Here is a 17,166-nt window from a genome sequence, read left to right on the forward strand (position 1 = left end):
GTCAGAAACTTGGCTGGTTCTTATCATGTATCTCAGCTACTACAATAATCATATTACCTCTTTCTCCAAGGCATGCCTCACTCAAAGAGGTATTAACTATAACCTCCTTCATACTGCCCAAATTATATGACAATAAGGAAATCCAGATCACCTGTAGTAAATCGAAGCCTGCTAACCCAGGAATAAAAGAGTTGCATTCATTTGTTCTTCTGATAGATGTTGACAGTCATGCTTTATGATAACTTCTTTTGAGTTAGTTTCAAAGTGTATTTTTAAAGGAGACAAAGACCAATCTGTTTAATTCTTTAACTTTAATCTTTTCTATTTGCGGGTAATACACAGTTTTTTTCTCAGGTTGTATAATCCTGTCTCCCTTCAGGTCTACAGGCACCACTTGCACTGCGGGCATTGAAAAGCCAGTTAAAAAAAAGGTGGCACTAAAATCATATCCATTGCATAGCAGTGAAATTAAATGTCTTTAATCAGTCAAGCTTCTTTAGAACAGATGAAATGAGATTTAAATTGGATTTAGGATTTGCAATTAAAAATATTTTGGTCTGTCAATCAAGCCTCAGCCAATTAGTTAGCAACATATATATTTTATTTCTAGAAAACATGTGCAAACATGTTTCAAAACCAGGCAAATCAAAACTCTCTATACTGCCAGTTTTCTAACTGAAAAGACTTTTAAAATAATTCTGAATATCTATACACTGAATTTTCATAAATACTCAGGCTGGAAACCGTGTTACACAAGTCACAGTGTACACAGGTCCCTGGAAAAGCCTGGTGTTTCAGGAGTACAACCATTGAGCAGGACTGTTGAAAGCAACATTGCCTAATTAAGCAGCAGAGATCTGACAGAAATGTCTTCACTATGGCTTCAGTCTCCAACGTTTCAGAAGCTCACGTGGAATGGTAACATAAATACAGGCAGCTCCACAGCGAGGATGAAGGGTTGTCAATACAGTGACATTAGCATGCACTTTTGATTTTCTCCAACTAAACACTTAGTTTAATAAATTGAAACCATTTTACTGCTCTAAGTGGTAATATCAAGATATCGGATGAAAGGAATCCATAACAGAATGGTAATGAGGCTGCAGTATTGAATTTCCACCATTAAAATCCCCAGATAAGTTCTCAGTTTTCTGGACTTTTGATGGAAGGAAAAATCAGCCAGAAACCCCAGGTATAACCTACTGATTTCCTATCACCAATCACTTGGAAAGTACAGAACTGACTGAACTGAGGAAAATGCCTTTATGTAGCAGACTTGAGGTATGTAAAATTCTTGCCTAAAGCTGTATGTTCAAGTCCTGACAGAATGAACTGTGCATGCAAAGACATACTGCCCTTTCCTCATCCCTGTAGGGCTCCTGCCATAGCAAAATTACTGTCCATGTGCTGACCCACGCTGTTCCAGAGTGTACTGATGCTCTTTAGGGTCTGGCTGCTCTCTCTGAAGTTGTAGGTTCTCCAGAATCTGCCTGTACTGAGCCTATTCTGTAGCAAACAACACAAAGTCTGCCAGAGGAGATCCTAACACTATGAAAATACTGCAGAATTTGGTTAAAATAATTAAAATTCTATTATTTGGAATGTATTAATATTTCACTTACCATTTTTGATTAAAAAATAATAATAATGTGCCTAATTGAAACCAAAAATAGTCTGCTTTGCTTTTCACAACTGTGTTTACCACAGGAATCAAAGACCTATAAAAATATAGATGCCAAATAAGTAATTATAACCTTATACTTCAAGATGAAAAGGACAACAAAAAAGCTGTTCTTAGGACCAATCCAACTTCAATTTAAATCAGTAAGCCTGCATCATGTACTACCTTCTTGAACTCAGAGGTCTTAACATTTGATGGCAGGCAGTTTTTTCTATAATTTTTCCCATTGTTTTTTCTACATTGTTTTTTAAACAGTCTTTCCTTTACTCTTCCTTTTTATACACATAAAAGACAAATTTTTTTTCGTGCAGGAGAAGAAAATACCCTTACTGTAACAATCAATACAATTATCCCGTTATCCTACACTTTGGTATTTACATTACTCTCCAGAATTAATTCAAGTAACTTTTGTTGCCTTATCAACAGCTCTTACATCAAAGTGGAAGAAAGAGACCTTACTTATTTATTTTCAAATCAGATCTGTGCTCCCCAGTGGGGAAACTGAAGATCAGAGTAAGTTCTTCATCACATTTTGGAAGGTGTTTTGACCTGCATGTTATTGCCAATGCTGTGAGTGTCAGTGCACAGGTGACAAAAATAGCAGCAATATCTTTTTTATTGATACTATATTCACTTTATCCCCCAATGTTAAATTTACAGCTCTCCCTAGGGAACTGATATCACATTCACATCCCCAGCATTCCAGCTGTACGAGGACCCCTCTAGAGCCAATATCAATCACACCATATGTTGGCCTGAAAAGCAGATAGTGCAGACAGGTCACCTCACCCTCTGACCTGGAGAATTAGACTTTAATTATGAACACAGGCTCCACCTCATTTGTTTTCAATTGTGGGACAGCACAAAAAGAGGTTATAAATATTCAGAAATTATCACTTTTACCTACTCTGCTTTCTCCTCACCTCCTCCCCCCTCCCTGCAGTTCTTCTGATACTGATTCTTTTAGCAGTACAGAGAGATTTTAGTTGTGTCCTGAAGCTGTATCTCCTCTAGCTTTTGATCCAATAGCAGTGCCCATCTCCCAGAAAGCACTAGGTCACTTGAAAATGCCTTTTTAAAGTCAATTCTGTTTTATAATGCCCAAGGCAAACAGTTATCAAAGCAGCTTTCTCTACCTCTGTCCCATTATGCTAAAACCAGCTTGGTGAGAATGGAAGGCTTAGACTTCACATAATCTCAGCAAGCACACAGCAAAAAAAAGATGAACTCAAAGAACACTAAAGGGTTCAGATCCTTGTGTCACTACTGATTTCCTGTAAAATATCAGCTAATCACCAAGGTCCGTGACCAAAAACATATTTAAGCATCTTATGTAGGTAGGAGACTTGCTACTGAAATCAATGGAAATATAAATATTTACATATCTCTGTGAACCTGACCCTTTAGTCCTTCCATGTCCCATCTGTGAAATGAGGATAACATTAATCCTTTATCTACCAGAGATAGAGAACACAAATATTGAAAATTAAAGGGTGCTCAGATTTCACTGTAATATAAAAAAAAAAACAAAAAAAACAACCAAACAAACAACCAAACAAAAAAAACCCAACCAACCAAACAAAAAAATTTAAATGGTGGAAAGTCTTAAAACTGGGATAAATACACTCAATTATCTGTTAGCCTTCAGTGTAAACTTTCTAAATACAAAGGAAAGATTCTAACTTCACTTGTGCTTTTATCTTACTGCTGCTTTTCTGGAATATGCTGCCCTGATTCCTCCACAGAGGCTGGCAGTATATGATACAGCAGATGCTGAACCTTTTAAGTCTTTGACAGTTAAGGTTTTTTTCATAAATTGTAACATTAAGTCCAAACACTCTGCTTCATGTTTATGCTGCCTCATTTGGATGAACCTGCTTCTTCAACAGGAACACAGAAGCAAAATAGTCAAACTAATTCAGTTCTGCATTATTTGCCTGGCAACATGTTTTTATGAGATCCTGGAACATTTTTGACATCTCTGTGAATAAGGGAGAGAGACCCTTAACACTCCTCAGCACAAAGTGTCTCCCATCCAGATGTGCCTGCTCTGCTGTGGACAGCATCAAATGAATTGATGCCACCTTCTCTGTCACTTCTCCAAGCACAAGGGAGGCACAGCACAGCCCCAGCCAGTCTTGCTCCTATGTGGGCTCTTGTTCAAAAATTCATTGGGCAAAAAACTGATGAAAACACTTTGAGAAAAGCACTTGTTACCAATTTATGTTTACTATAAGTAGCCAGCTTAATAGTGAGCTAGTGGGCAACCAAATGCCTTAAAAAGGCATCTTGTCCAAAATAACACCCCTTAGAAATGACCACAGAGATGATTTAGGTAAGGGAGACACAGTTAACCCAGATCCTGCTAAACCGTTGTGGGACAGCATCTGGAGTACAATGGCACACTTTTTCCGGCAGGTTCACAACACTGCTTTTCTGCTACCAAATGCTCCCAAAAAATTAATCCTAAACATCAGCTTTGTTATTGATTTTATAAATTAAAAAAAATATATATAGAAAACAAAAAATAATCCCATTTTTGGTGTAGTAAAAAAGTACTTTTTTTTTCTAGAGTAATGAAAATTCACTACAGAACATTAAAAATGAAGCTCAATCCCAGAGACAGCAATGGAAAATGGGGCCAACAGCAGTGTTTCAATGCAGCCAGAATTTGATACTAATTAACAGCAATGTAGGAAATTAAAGGGTAAATGGACCTATTAGATTATCTACTAAGTATACTGTTCATAAAGAAACAGCTTTTCTAGCATTCAAATGATGTATCATATGGCACAGTCACTCTGAATCCCAAAGCTGTCCATCCTTAGAGGCTGTAGAGTTTCTTAGTAAAAAATAAGCCAAGACACAGATTTCAAGGCAGATGGAATGCAGCTTCCAGGAACTTAGTTTGCAAAAGATTAAGGGGCAAATAATTGGGTCCTTTCCACAGCTGGATCACAGTTAATCTTGGGCTGCCAAAACAGGATTTGGAATGGGTCCATGGCAGATTCCATTCTGCTCTTAACTTTCCTGTACTTTTCCACATCATCATCATCATCATTTCAGTGAAATCAGTTCATCTGTTTCCCTGCCCAGTCCAGAGGGTGCTGGTGTTTTCCTTTTCCGTTAAAAGCACAAACATAGGATGTATGAAAAATTCATAATGAGAATCAGTGGTGACACAGCCAAAGGAAGGATCCAGAAGATACAGTAGATATAGCTACTGTGATACCCCAAAAAGTGATGAAGGGACAGTGGCCCTAGTGATATCCCAAAAAGTGATGAAGGGACAGTGGCCCAATGGTCTATTACTGTGCAAACCTAAAGCAAGTCTCCTATGAAATATGCTCCTGTGTGTATCACCACTTACAAACCTTCCAGAAACCAGTTAGTTTAATTTATTAGGAAAACCAATCTTTACTCCTGATAGGCATAAAAAACCTGTATTAGGATAAAAATACTAGGTCCAGGTTTCATTTACGTCATCCTACAGTAATTACAATTAAAGAGAAAATGTCCTCTGGTGTAGAAGGTGGAGGAGTAGCTCTCCCTGGGCTCTGGCACCAGTGCAGTTTGTCCTTGGAAATGCAGAACTTTTTCCAGCTGTCACTCTACTTTAGAATAATTTAGGCTCCTTTGAGAGGTGCTCACAATGAAGTCTGGGAGCCCTGGCCAAAACAGGAAACTAATAACTATTTTAGAAGTTATTTTAATGGAAAACAGAAAAGCCATCCCAAAATTGTGTCGAGTCATTTTCTCAAGAGGACTCAAGAATCTATATGAATAAGGGTATTTTCCTTGAGGAAAGACAATATTCTAAAAAATGTCACTAATATTCAGGGACTGAATTTTGGAGACTGACTATCACTGCTCTATTAAGCACTTTTAAGGGAACCTTGTGCTGACAAGATGTAATTATTTCTCATCTTTCCTCCTATTTCATCACATCATGGTTTCTTTGCTTTATTGGCAGCTTTTAGTTGCTTCTATGTATTACAAGTAGTTTTTCCTTAGTAAAATACAAGAATTGTGAAGTCCCTAAAAAAATCTGAGTTTCAGAAGTGATACAAGGGAAAAGCTTACATTTGCTTGGTGTCTTACATTTCTGGAATCTACCACAAAGCATCTGCTACCAATCACTGTCAAGCAGGATGTTCAGCTGGATGAATCACCTGAGTGAGCTAACACTGCACTTCATCATTTATCAGCCCAGAGCAATGGGTTTTTACACTCATCCAGACTTGTTAGCTGGCTAAACCAGACAATTGCTTCTGGACCTTTCATTTCAGTCTGCAGAAATTTGTTAGCAGATCTGATGGCTTAACAGGGAAGGGCAGGACAGATGTAAATATTTGTTTACATGTTTACATTTGTTTACAAAACCCTAATGGTGTTTTGTTGCCATGGGGTAATGTCAATAAAAGCTTATTTCAGACTCATCTGCAGCAAAAAGAAGCCAGCTACATGATGGGGCTGTGCTTTTTACATCTTCCAGGTATCATCTGACAAAGTCTTTTTCCAGCTTTGCCAAGATATAAAAACAAGTTGGATTCTTTCTGAGCCCAAACAGAAGGGAAGCCAAACAGAAATGAGTCACTCAAGGAACTCAAGGAGTCCCTTTGAAGAACCCTATTGCAGGTCAAGTTCACAATGCTCAATATTAGAAATGCTGGATGCAATGATGGACAGTTGAAGGAAATGGCCAAATGTTTAAAGACCCTTCATCTTTACCTTGTAAACAATGCAAATAGACACAGAGGTTAATGAAAATGATTGCTGAGGTTGAGAATGTAATTTTCACTATGACTTGCAAGCTAATTCCTGGCACAAAGAGCCATGTAACCTTAACTGGTGTTGTGCGAGACCAACCCTGATGGAATGAACACACGTAGCTCTCCACCTGTGCATGGCCCAGCTACAGCAAACCCACTGATCAAAGGAAGCTTCCTCCCAACATACAGCAGCCTACAAACATACACACACTCTGCAATGATTGACTTTTTATTGCCTAACTAACTCAATAAAACAAAGCTGAGCAATTCTGCAGCCTGGGAATGAAGGATGTACTGTAATTTGATCTAAAGTTCCTTAAATCTCATATTTATAGGAGCTCCAGTAGGCAGTTCATAAGTTGTAAAGAATGTAAATATCACTTGTGCAACAACAGACCATGCTTAATATGAGAAGTAAATCTAGAAATACTGAACTTAAATCCATTAATCAGCACACTAGCAAAGCAGGTAAAGAGACTGATTGTTGATTATTCTGTATATATCTGTGATTCAATGCCAGATGAGTAATTTTTCTCTCCAAAATAGACACAGACACCTGATGAAGCCTAAACAAACTGAAAGAGCACATGTAAAATATAGGGTTCATTATTAGAGTATAAAGTAACACAGCAAGTACCACCAGGAAGGAAATGGTAAGTCCACACTACAATTCATAAGAGGTATAATAGCCTCAGGATATTTTTTCTTCATCTCAGAACTGGTGACACTACTCTCAGGGCTCCTGCATTTTGTTGAAATTCTGCTTTGTGGGATTCAAAGGCCTGCAGTGACAAAATCAATACGCATGCTCCACCTGCTGCTCGCTCTTCACTGCACCACTGAAGTTGTAGCATCTATGCAGTGATGGATGTTTTGGAAACTCCTACAAAAGGTTATAAATGCTCTGAATCAAAAAGTTTCACGAGGTTTCTGATATCACGCCTGATTCTCAAATCTAAAATTACCTGTAAAAGCCTCTTACCGACTTCCCTAAGCGCATTTTCAGAGGACACAGAGTCAGCTAGCCAGAACTTCTAGTAGATACATTTGGGGAATTATTTATGCAAGAGAAAATTTTGAAAGGTAAATTATTAAAAAAAAATTGTAAAAATTGATAAAATAATACCTGTGAAAAATAAATTTCTACTTTGTTCCTGATGCCAACAGTGTCTACACCACTAGTCATCAGAAGTATAATAGCAAAAGGCCATATTGACTTAACAATACTCTGCTTTCCAGAAAAAAAAATTGTCACACTAATTCAAGAAGTTACATATTAAATGAAGAACTTGTTGTCCTATTGCTCAGCCATCCAAGAAGGAAACCAAGAGACTCAATTCTGGCCCTTCAATCCCTCAAGCCCTAGGTGGTCATAGTGTTGCAAAACTCAGTTTGGAACAGGCAGTTCACCCAATCCTTCCAATGTCCTGGCACAGATCAGCCAGAAAATAAGGACTTTTTTTCAGGCATGTTTTGATTCCAGCATCCTCAACTTTAACTTCTGAGTATTTTTCTCTGTTTTTCCCTGAATCCTTGAAAAAGAAAAATTAAAATAAAGAGGAACATCCTAAAATACTCCTGTATGACAAAAGTAGAAAATCAATGTCATTTCCTTCTTAGCATCACCCACCCTCAGCTGCATCTTGCTCAGAGAAACAGCAGGGAGGTGAAAGCATCTAAATTGACAGGTTTTATTATAAAAATTCATGCTTTTCATAGCCTTAGCAAAGAATGACCAACATAGAAACAGAGATAGGTGCTATATTTTTAAATTAATTAAAGAGTACTAAATAAAGACATTTCAGATCCACTTTCTTTTTAAGAGGGAAAATACTGCAGTTCGACTATTTCAACAGATCTGCTTCTACAGCATTTAAGTGAAAATTATAAAGATAAAATAGCATTTTCTCCCCACAAAAAATAACATTACACAACTTAGTCACTAAAATATGAAAGACATGCAAACAGGTATCTTGTCCCTAGTTAAAAAGTGGTGAAGTACAAAAAATAAGTGAAATTATAGGATCACAAGAATGTTCTCAAGGCTAAAAGCAGAACTTTCAGTGAAGATGAGTTCATACCATCAGTTGTCAGGCAAGGACCTGTACCATGATCTGTCCAACTGAAGTTCAAGAAAAAACCAGGATCTATTCTAGCATAAGTTGAACAAATAAGTTCATGCCAAAATAGCACAGCAGGATTAGAAATTGCCTGAGCCCCTGCTATTCAACAAAGGTCAGAATTTGAGTGCTGATTAGTTTATGCTGCTACATGGATAACTGATGAGTGCCCAGAGGATTCCAGAAAAATAATTAAAATGCTGCAAGAGCAAGGCCAGAGCAAACTGCAGCAAAGTTGGGTTTTTTTTTTTCTTTTTCAGTGACCCTGGCAGTGGGAATTTGAAATTGTTTCTCAGGTTCTGTTCAGTCTGAATAGGACTACTGAAGCTGTACCCAGAAGCTACTTATCCTTAGAGTAGAAGGGAATTCCTCTAAACAACTCTCCACAGGGCCTGGAACTTACATACTGCACTCAGTGAGACACAAAGGACCAAATTTAGATGAATAAATGAAAGACAGAGGTAATCAGCCAGGGACTCCCCAGTCAATGGACAGCTAAAGCAATATCATCAGTGAAATCACAGATATGATTCACTTCATCCCACAATTTTCTGAATTTACACCCTTTTAGGCACCCTAGAAGTGCTTGTTTCTCTACTGTTTATAAAGATCCCAGGAGAGAGAGGCTGCAGAGGCCTCTGTGTGTGAGCTGGGGCTGTCCACCCCATGGGAGCTCACAGGGTGGGCTCAGCAGCTGCAGGGTCAAGCCAGGGTGGCAAAGTGCTTCCAGAACCACCTTGAAAGTCACTGTCACTGAGAATGGAATGGGATGTGCCAGGGAAAATGGAATGGGATGTGATGGGAAGAGTGGGATGGGAAGTTAAGAGGTGGAAGTTTAACAGTTTTGTACATCTACAACCCCTTAGCTATTTATATTGAGTCAAGCTGGCCCCCATGGAGCAAACATAAGCCTGCTTCAACAGAGCTGCTAAAAGCAATTGAAATAACATCTCCATCCATTTAACATCAGCTGCAATTACCAGAACGTGGATCACCTGTCCACACATTGAGCAAGCTGGCATAAGGAACAAGATCTACCTCCTTAACTGTTGTGCTACAGCTTTCTGTGACACTTAGCTGCTGGCCTAAGAACAAGACATGAATGTCATGTCTTCCCAAAGCTCAAAGGAAAACAATTAGTCACAAGGAGCCTGGAATGAGATGAAGGATTACAGAAGAAAAGTAAAGACCAGGCCAACAAAGAGAAGGGCAAAGTCATGTGCAAGGAAGCACAAAGAGACATCTGCGCACCTCCTTCAGTCACCATAACCTGGTGAGAAAAATAGAGTGGATTTTACAATGAACTATGAGCCTTAGAACCAATGTTTGTATGTTGACATATTTTTATATATTAATTTTCACACTGAAGGAATGTCTTTAAGACCCCCCAGAACAATGCCAGTAATGCAACCTACTGTCAATAGTAGGCTGAGCCTTCAAATAGATTTTTAGCATAATGCAGGAAGGAAATCTGTTGGTTCCTAAAGTAGATGAATGCAGTAGTAAAGATGAAACAATAAAATTATTCAGGAATATTTCAGCAGAACAGGTAAGTGACCAATTTAATCTAAAATCTTATCAAAACATGAAGTGGGATTGCTTATATACTAAGTGCTAAAGTTGAGCACTTAATTAGACTGCCAAATCTGGGAGGACCAGAAGCAGATTAAACTTTGGATACTTATACACAGTGATCAGACACTGCAGAGCAAAGGAAAGATTAGATGATCATAACTAATCTAAGTTTTAATTAAAATTTAAAAGGAGACAGGTTTTGCACTGCCCACAAGGGAGAAAAAGCAGAGTTACAAGATGGGTTCAAGAGTATTTTTCTCATTTCTGAATCAAATTTGGTATCCACTCTTTCTAAGGTTATTCTTAGCTAAAAGAAAATTCTCTCAGTTTAAGTAACTACCACTGAGGACCACATTCCATTTTCATTTATTGACTGATGGAATTACCTCGCAGGTTAATAAGATGGGTAGTTAGAAGTTTTCTGTGTTGATGAACATTTTAATTTTAAACTTAAATTTAGTGTCTTGATTCCTGAGCATTGACTGCCCTCTGCTCAAGCCTGCAGGCAATGTCAGAACAAAGTTCACTTTGATGGAAGAAAAGGGAAGAATATTGTATCATTGTCTCTCCCACATATATGCAAAAATGTTAATGCCCAGTCTTGCAGTTTTCAGTGAAGATTGTTGATGATGTCAGAGCCATCATAACCCAAAACATAAAATAATGTATTTTCCTTCCTATGTAGGGCTGATTGACTTACTTATTATGGTTCAATTAGGTGGAGAGTTTAATGCTTCTTCTATTCAGAAATTGTTTGAAATTCATTTCTAACTTCTGTAAAAGTATTTACTACCCATAAATATTTAATGGAGTGTTAAGGTGAATGATTTTTAATTTATTGATTTTTTTATCTCTATTTCTTTTTCTAGGAAAAGCAGCCTGACCTTACTCACATAGAGCTGACGTTATCAAATATTTGCAGCGCATAATGATACTCTTCACAGTTAGGATACACAGAGAGCTTTTTCTGAAATGCTGATAAATATAATCGGTCTATCAGGTTAGAAATTTCTGGGTGCTGAGTATCAAATATATTTGAAGACTCTAAATATTATCATTTAAAGGGCAATTGTCCAAACTTTTAGAACTTGCCTTTTACACTGTAGATCAAATGGGAACCTTGGAATCTCACAGAGAACAGATCTTTATGATGGAGAGTGGTAAAGAGAAAAGGTATGTGAGTGAGCAAAATAACTGACCTTTTGACCATGTAGAATTTTGAATTAGGTTTTACACTATTTTGCAGTATTGGCTGGTATTAAATCCTTCCAGTATTTTAAATGTGACGATGAGCTGGATGCCTGCCAAAACCTAATAACTATAAAATCAGTGAAAAGCTCAATGTTTAACACTATAATGGGTGTCAGTAACTATAACATTATCAGAAGTGAGAATTTACCTGGAAAGACTTGAATGAAACTCATCAGCAATTAGAAAAAGCTGAGCTGGAATGCTGAAGTCTTTTCATTTCATTACTGTCTACTGAAGAAGGGATGAAAGGACATCTAAAGACTCAACACAGTTTTCTAGGAATGTATCAAAGAACTAGAGGATGCTCAGGCAGGAATTTTAGCTCTTCAAAAGAGCCACATAAAAATAAAAGGAACAAAAAAGTTAAGTTTCTGAAACATCACAGATTCAGGAGCCTTACACTTTCTCTCCCAGTCAGAGGTTTTGCACTGTTGAGTAGCTCACAGATAAAGAAAAGAAAATCAATTCTCTTACCATGCTAAAGAAATGGGAGAATACAGCATGTGAAGAAAACCTCACAAACCTCAAAGTGGGGCAAAGAACAAAATGTAGTTTAATATATGCATGACATATGCTAAGTCAAGCAGGAAGAACATTCAATGCCTTCCTAAAAGACTGGAAATTATTTAGCAAAAAATGTAGTGCAGGTCCATGCAATGTTCAATTAGAAACCAGACAACAATAGGAAAAAGACTAAAAATGTGGGGAAACTCCTTTTTTGCCATTTTAAGGCTGGCAGAAGCTTAAAAGAAAAACTGAGCAATGGAATACTGGAGGGATCCTACAATTTTATTATCATGAACTGTTTTGTCTATCCATGTATAGGCAAAAAAACCAGAAGGGGAAGCCTGAAATGTAGTGACTACATACTAAGAATCAGTATGAAAAAAGAAAATGTAGAATGTAAAAAGAAATTTAACATTACTCAGCCTTTTCAGGAGACTGCTGTGTTTGTCAGAAGCACTCTGCCACAGCCATGAGGTAAAGAATGAAAACACCTTAAGAGGAAAATAAAAAGCCACCAACGTACTTTATGTGTATATATATTTTATAAGTATATATATTTACTTTTTCTACAGAGAAGGGGAAAAAAGAACTTTTGTGGGAATTTTCATTTGTTACGAAAACAAAGTAAAGCCTCAATCTTATCATGGTTGTGTGAGGGACAAAATCTACCCACTGAAGTTATGTATTAATAAATTAAATCATGACGTCCATAAATAAGCCTAAAAGTTTCAGAATTTAGAGTACCTATTAAGAAACTAAAAAATATGTCAAATACTGTTATTAAGAGCTGACATCTTAAAAGAACATGAGGCCATGTAGCTAGAGATTAGAACTGCAGATAAGGATATGCAATGAATATAGAAATAGAAAAGGAAAATATTCCCTAGTTATAAACACGTAAAAAAAAAAAAGCACTGGTATTGAGTTGATTAAAAAATAGTTATATTTTGAATATGTAAATAGGCTATAATTACAGATTAATGGTGGAAAATGGCATAATTAGTCTGGATATGCTATATTGTTATTCACAGTTTCCAAAAGTGGTGTTGTTAGAGAATATAGCACCTAACGAAGTAATCTCATGCTTGAACTGAAACTTGCTGGCATTCCAAGTGTGGGAACAACTGATAACGAGCTGCAATTTGATTGATGCATTTTCAAGTGTGTTTTAAAAACATATTATACACCTATATCACTTCGAACCCAATGGTCCTGTGGAAGGGGTAAAGTTTTTAAAATTATCTAAGAGATTAAGAATGAAATTCAGAACTCCCTGTGATGTTGTTAACAGGGGAACACCTTCATGAACATCCCAAATACAGACTTTCAGCAGCTGAGCTGCTGCTCAATCCAATGCTGAGAACCATCCAGAGGATGCCTGCTGAGCTTGCTCAGGGAAGTCCAAAAGGAAAAAGAGGCATCTGCAGCTTCTTCCACAGGAGGAAGAAACAAAGACAGTCCTCAGTTTTCAAAGATCAGAAAGAGAACAAGTTGTAAAAGAGCCAGCACAGACATGGAAAAGACAAAACGTTATTGCAAAGGTTAAAATCCACGAGGTGCCAGGAATTGATCAGCAGCCTTAGATATTTGCATTATATTATCACTAATTTCTAAGTTTCCTTTGGAAGAATATCTGTAAAATCACCGGCCACAAAGAATTTGATATAATTGTCACTGCTAGTTGGTGTAAACATGACACAAGGGAAGCATGTAGACCTTTTCTCCTTTGTACCAAACATATTAGTTAATGTATTTGTTTATCAAAAGCACAAGAAAAAGCTCTGATTGGTCGTTCCATTTAAACAAGAGAATGTGGTGCTATCACAATGACATATATGTCTTCCAAAGAAAGAAAAAATAAAATTACGCAAAATCAAAAAGCTTTACACAATGGTGTTGTGGATGCAGTTAAAGCACTATGTACATTGCAAAAAGCTTTCCTCTCTAATTTTTAATTTCTTTCCCAGGATACATGGAATCTGTTTCACTCCTATAATCATTTTCATAATTCCAATGCATTCTTCATAAATACCAATTTCCTGAAAAGATCATTTTTCACAATTATATTATATGGTATCTGACAAGTCAGTGCCATGTCAGATTACGTCTGGTAAGCAGAGCAGCCATACAAAAAACCAAACAGCAAAAAAAAAAAAAAATCTGTTTTGTTTCATTCTGTGCTCTGTAACACATGGGTGTCCAAAACAGGATCTGCTGCTCTGTAAATAAATCTTTTTGCTTTTCCTGAAACTCATTCTCTTCTGAACTTCCATTTATGTCTTTGAAGACTGAAAAATATCAGCGGTGCTTCAGCCCTTAATAAAGGCAGGAATTTTTTGCAACCTTTTCAGCAGGTTTTTGTCCATTGAGCCAAAAAGTGAAGGCAGTGTGACAGTGATACCAGGAGAAGGTAAATATGTCCAGTCCCAGCTGAGTTCCTCTGGTGTAGCTCATCATGGGAGTTATGCTTCAATTCCTGGCTTCAGCAGCCATCTAGGAGAAGAACTTGCTCTGTAGACAGATGTCTGGAGCAGGCTGATGCCCAGGAAATTAGATGTAAACATACTGCTCTCTGCCAAAGAAGAGTTTGCCTTCATTTATATCAATATTTCAATTTAAAGAAAAACCTGCTTTCTCCTACCTCTCAGGGTTTCAGGTTTCTGTGTTGCTCCATAATGATGTGATAATCACCTCACAAATATGTGCAAGAACTGCAGCATTCCTTTTATTTCAAAACTGAGCTTATAAAGACTTGCTTTCAACTCTTACTTTTCTTGGAGTAAAAAATTATACTTTTTCTTGAAAAATAGTCCTGAGTGAAAAAAAATATTTAGCAACCCTTTTGTAATTCACAAGCTATATGTGACAGGTCACATTCATTTCAATTTTCAAGCCAACCAGTTGTAAATCATTTCAATTTTTTAAACAAATTTGCTGTAAGAGTATAAAATTATTTTTAGCAAAGTTATATTAATCACCTTACACTTAACTGGTTAGAATTAATTTAAGACAGATAATTTTTTCTCCCTGTCAAGAGCTTCCTGCATTGCAAAGAAAGCAAACAAGAGGGGAAAACACTATTTTTTTCAAATAGTCTGTAAATATGTTGCCTATTTCCAGTCCATGAATCTCTCCAGAATTTCTTGCTCATTTAAGCTACATGAATTTAAAAGCACATCCTACTCTTTTTGATTCTCTTAATGTTACTGTTGATACCTGAATATCTTAAGCAGGACTTTGTTCATAACAGAGTGAAATAAACTGCTTTCTTTTAAACTATCATTTTAAACAAGGTGTTATTGCAAAAATTAAGTGGCAGCAAGCATACTGAGGAATTATTTAGGAATGACTCCAGCTCACATAAAAATTAAAAAAAATATACATAACTGCTCTGTTTTTCAGTCACTCTACACATTTCCTGCAGAAAAGTGAAAATAGATGTAATTCAATTACATTTTGAATAAAAAACAGAAGCTGAAATACTGATTACTAGTCTAACACACTTTGTTTCCAATACACAGCAACCTGCCAAGCTGTGCTACAAACAGAGTCCACAGAGCAGGGAGTGAGCACAAAACCACAACTTCCAGCTCAGGAGACACCATGGACACAGTGCTGAGAAGGTTCAAATGCACAAAATACTTCTCTGGGCTTGGGATCTTATTCCATTTTTTTCCCTAAACATGCAATGCTCTCTCTCAGAGGCAGAATCCCAAGTCAGCTGGGCATTTGTTGTGACCCTGAGCAAGTCCTCTTGTCCTGATGTTTTTAAGGAAGTCTGTCCTTCAGCCTCCACCTCTGAGCTTGTCCCTCAGGGAATGTCCATTGCTGTGGCAGCTGCACACTCACAGAGTTGGTACCACCTTATCATGGTGCTATTTCTAACCCCTGGTACTGTTTCTAATCCCATGAAACACACATAAATGCCTTTTGGAGCATGCAAGTTGAAAAATACTACTGTTCTCATTTATTATTGCTAATGGTGGTATTTCAAGTACTGTTTATGCTTCATGTTTGAGTTATGATGTCCCATGCTTAGCTCTCCTATCTCATTTTTTCATGACTCTGATTTACAGGTATAATCAATGTGGAACTGTTTCCACAACCTTGTTGAGAATTTTATTTTCGTGAATACTTTGTCTTTACAATATAAATGTCACTACTGTGGGGACAAGAAGAAAACAAAAAAAAATTAATACATTTAATGCACTCTTAGGTTAAAAAAATAGGGAAAAAGTATTTTCTGCATTTTAGCTCAAACAAGGAAATGCACACATGATTTATCATTCTTGTATACTCCATAAGATATATTCTTCCAAGTTGGACAAGAGGATGCAGAAGACCAACCACAGAGATAAGTATCTCCCTTTCCTTCAGGCACTACTCATTCACCCCTCTACACTGATACTTCCTTCACTTCCATTTTCAAATGATTCAGACCCATCTACATGGCATCCTTTTGACTGTCCTGTTTATCAGACAATGAAATATGTTTCAATTCCTCATAAATTATTGTGGATTATAATATCAAGTACTATCAGCTCCAGAAAGTGATTTGTCACGTTTCAGCAACAGTGAGAAGGGTTTTTCCCATATAGACAGACCCATTTATAAACACCGAACCTTCAGAAAATCTTCATGAGGGTTTGAAGGACTCAAGGACAGTGTGAGTGAAAATGACATGAGCCAGGGTATTTGAATGCTAACAGATCATTTCTTTGTAGGGAACTGTCTAATATTCCAAGGCATTCATTTCTATCATCAATCTAGCCAGTCAATAGTGTAGACAAAGATAGACTCAATGTGTAAAGAAGACATAAAATCTGTATTATTATGAAACCTGAATTCAATTTTAGTCAAAGTCCTTTATTAAATAGATTATCATCAGGTGTGTCACTCATCTAAGCCTCTGTCTTATTCCTTCCCATTGTAGTAAACATTTTGAGTTGGCAGAGTCACAAATTCTATTTGTTACTCACATCACATTGTCCTTTGTTTTATACATCTCACCACACAGTCTTCCATTTGGGTCATGATTCAAACATAGGCACCACTTAGTTACAAGCAATCAGCAAAGAAGGATGAAAAAGAATGTACATTTTACAAGGTCTTCTATTGTTGTATTTTTTTAAAATCCTACAGAAATGGATGCCAACAGAATATTTTCAGGGTTGGGGATGAAAAGGAAGATCTTAGTAATTCTGCAAGAATACATCAGGAAGATGTGTATATAAATATATGCATGTGTGTATAAAAATAT

The 17,166-nt window shown here is 36.9% G+C and overlaps 1 protein-coding gene across 2 annotated transcripts in view; it reads right to left on the reverse strand.

The window, feature by feature from the left end:
* Positions 1–17,166, reverse strand: part of PTPRN2 (protein tyrosine phosphatase receptor type N2) — a 636,599-nt gene that overhangs the window by 455,882 nt on the left and 163,551 nt on the right. The window lies entirely within an intron of this gene.

The sequence above is a fragment of the Camarhynchus parvulus genome, chromosome 2, assembly GCF_901933205.1.
Source record: "Camarhynchus parvulus chromosome 2, STF_HiC, whole genome shotgun sequence".
Classification (NCBI taxonomy): domain Eukaryota; kingdom Metazoa; phylum Chordata; class Aves; order Passeriformes; family Thraupidae; genus Camarhynchus; species Camarhynchus parvulus.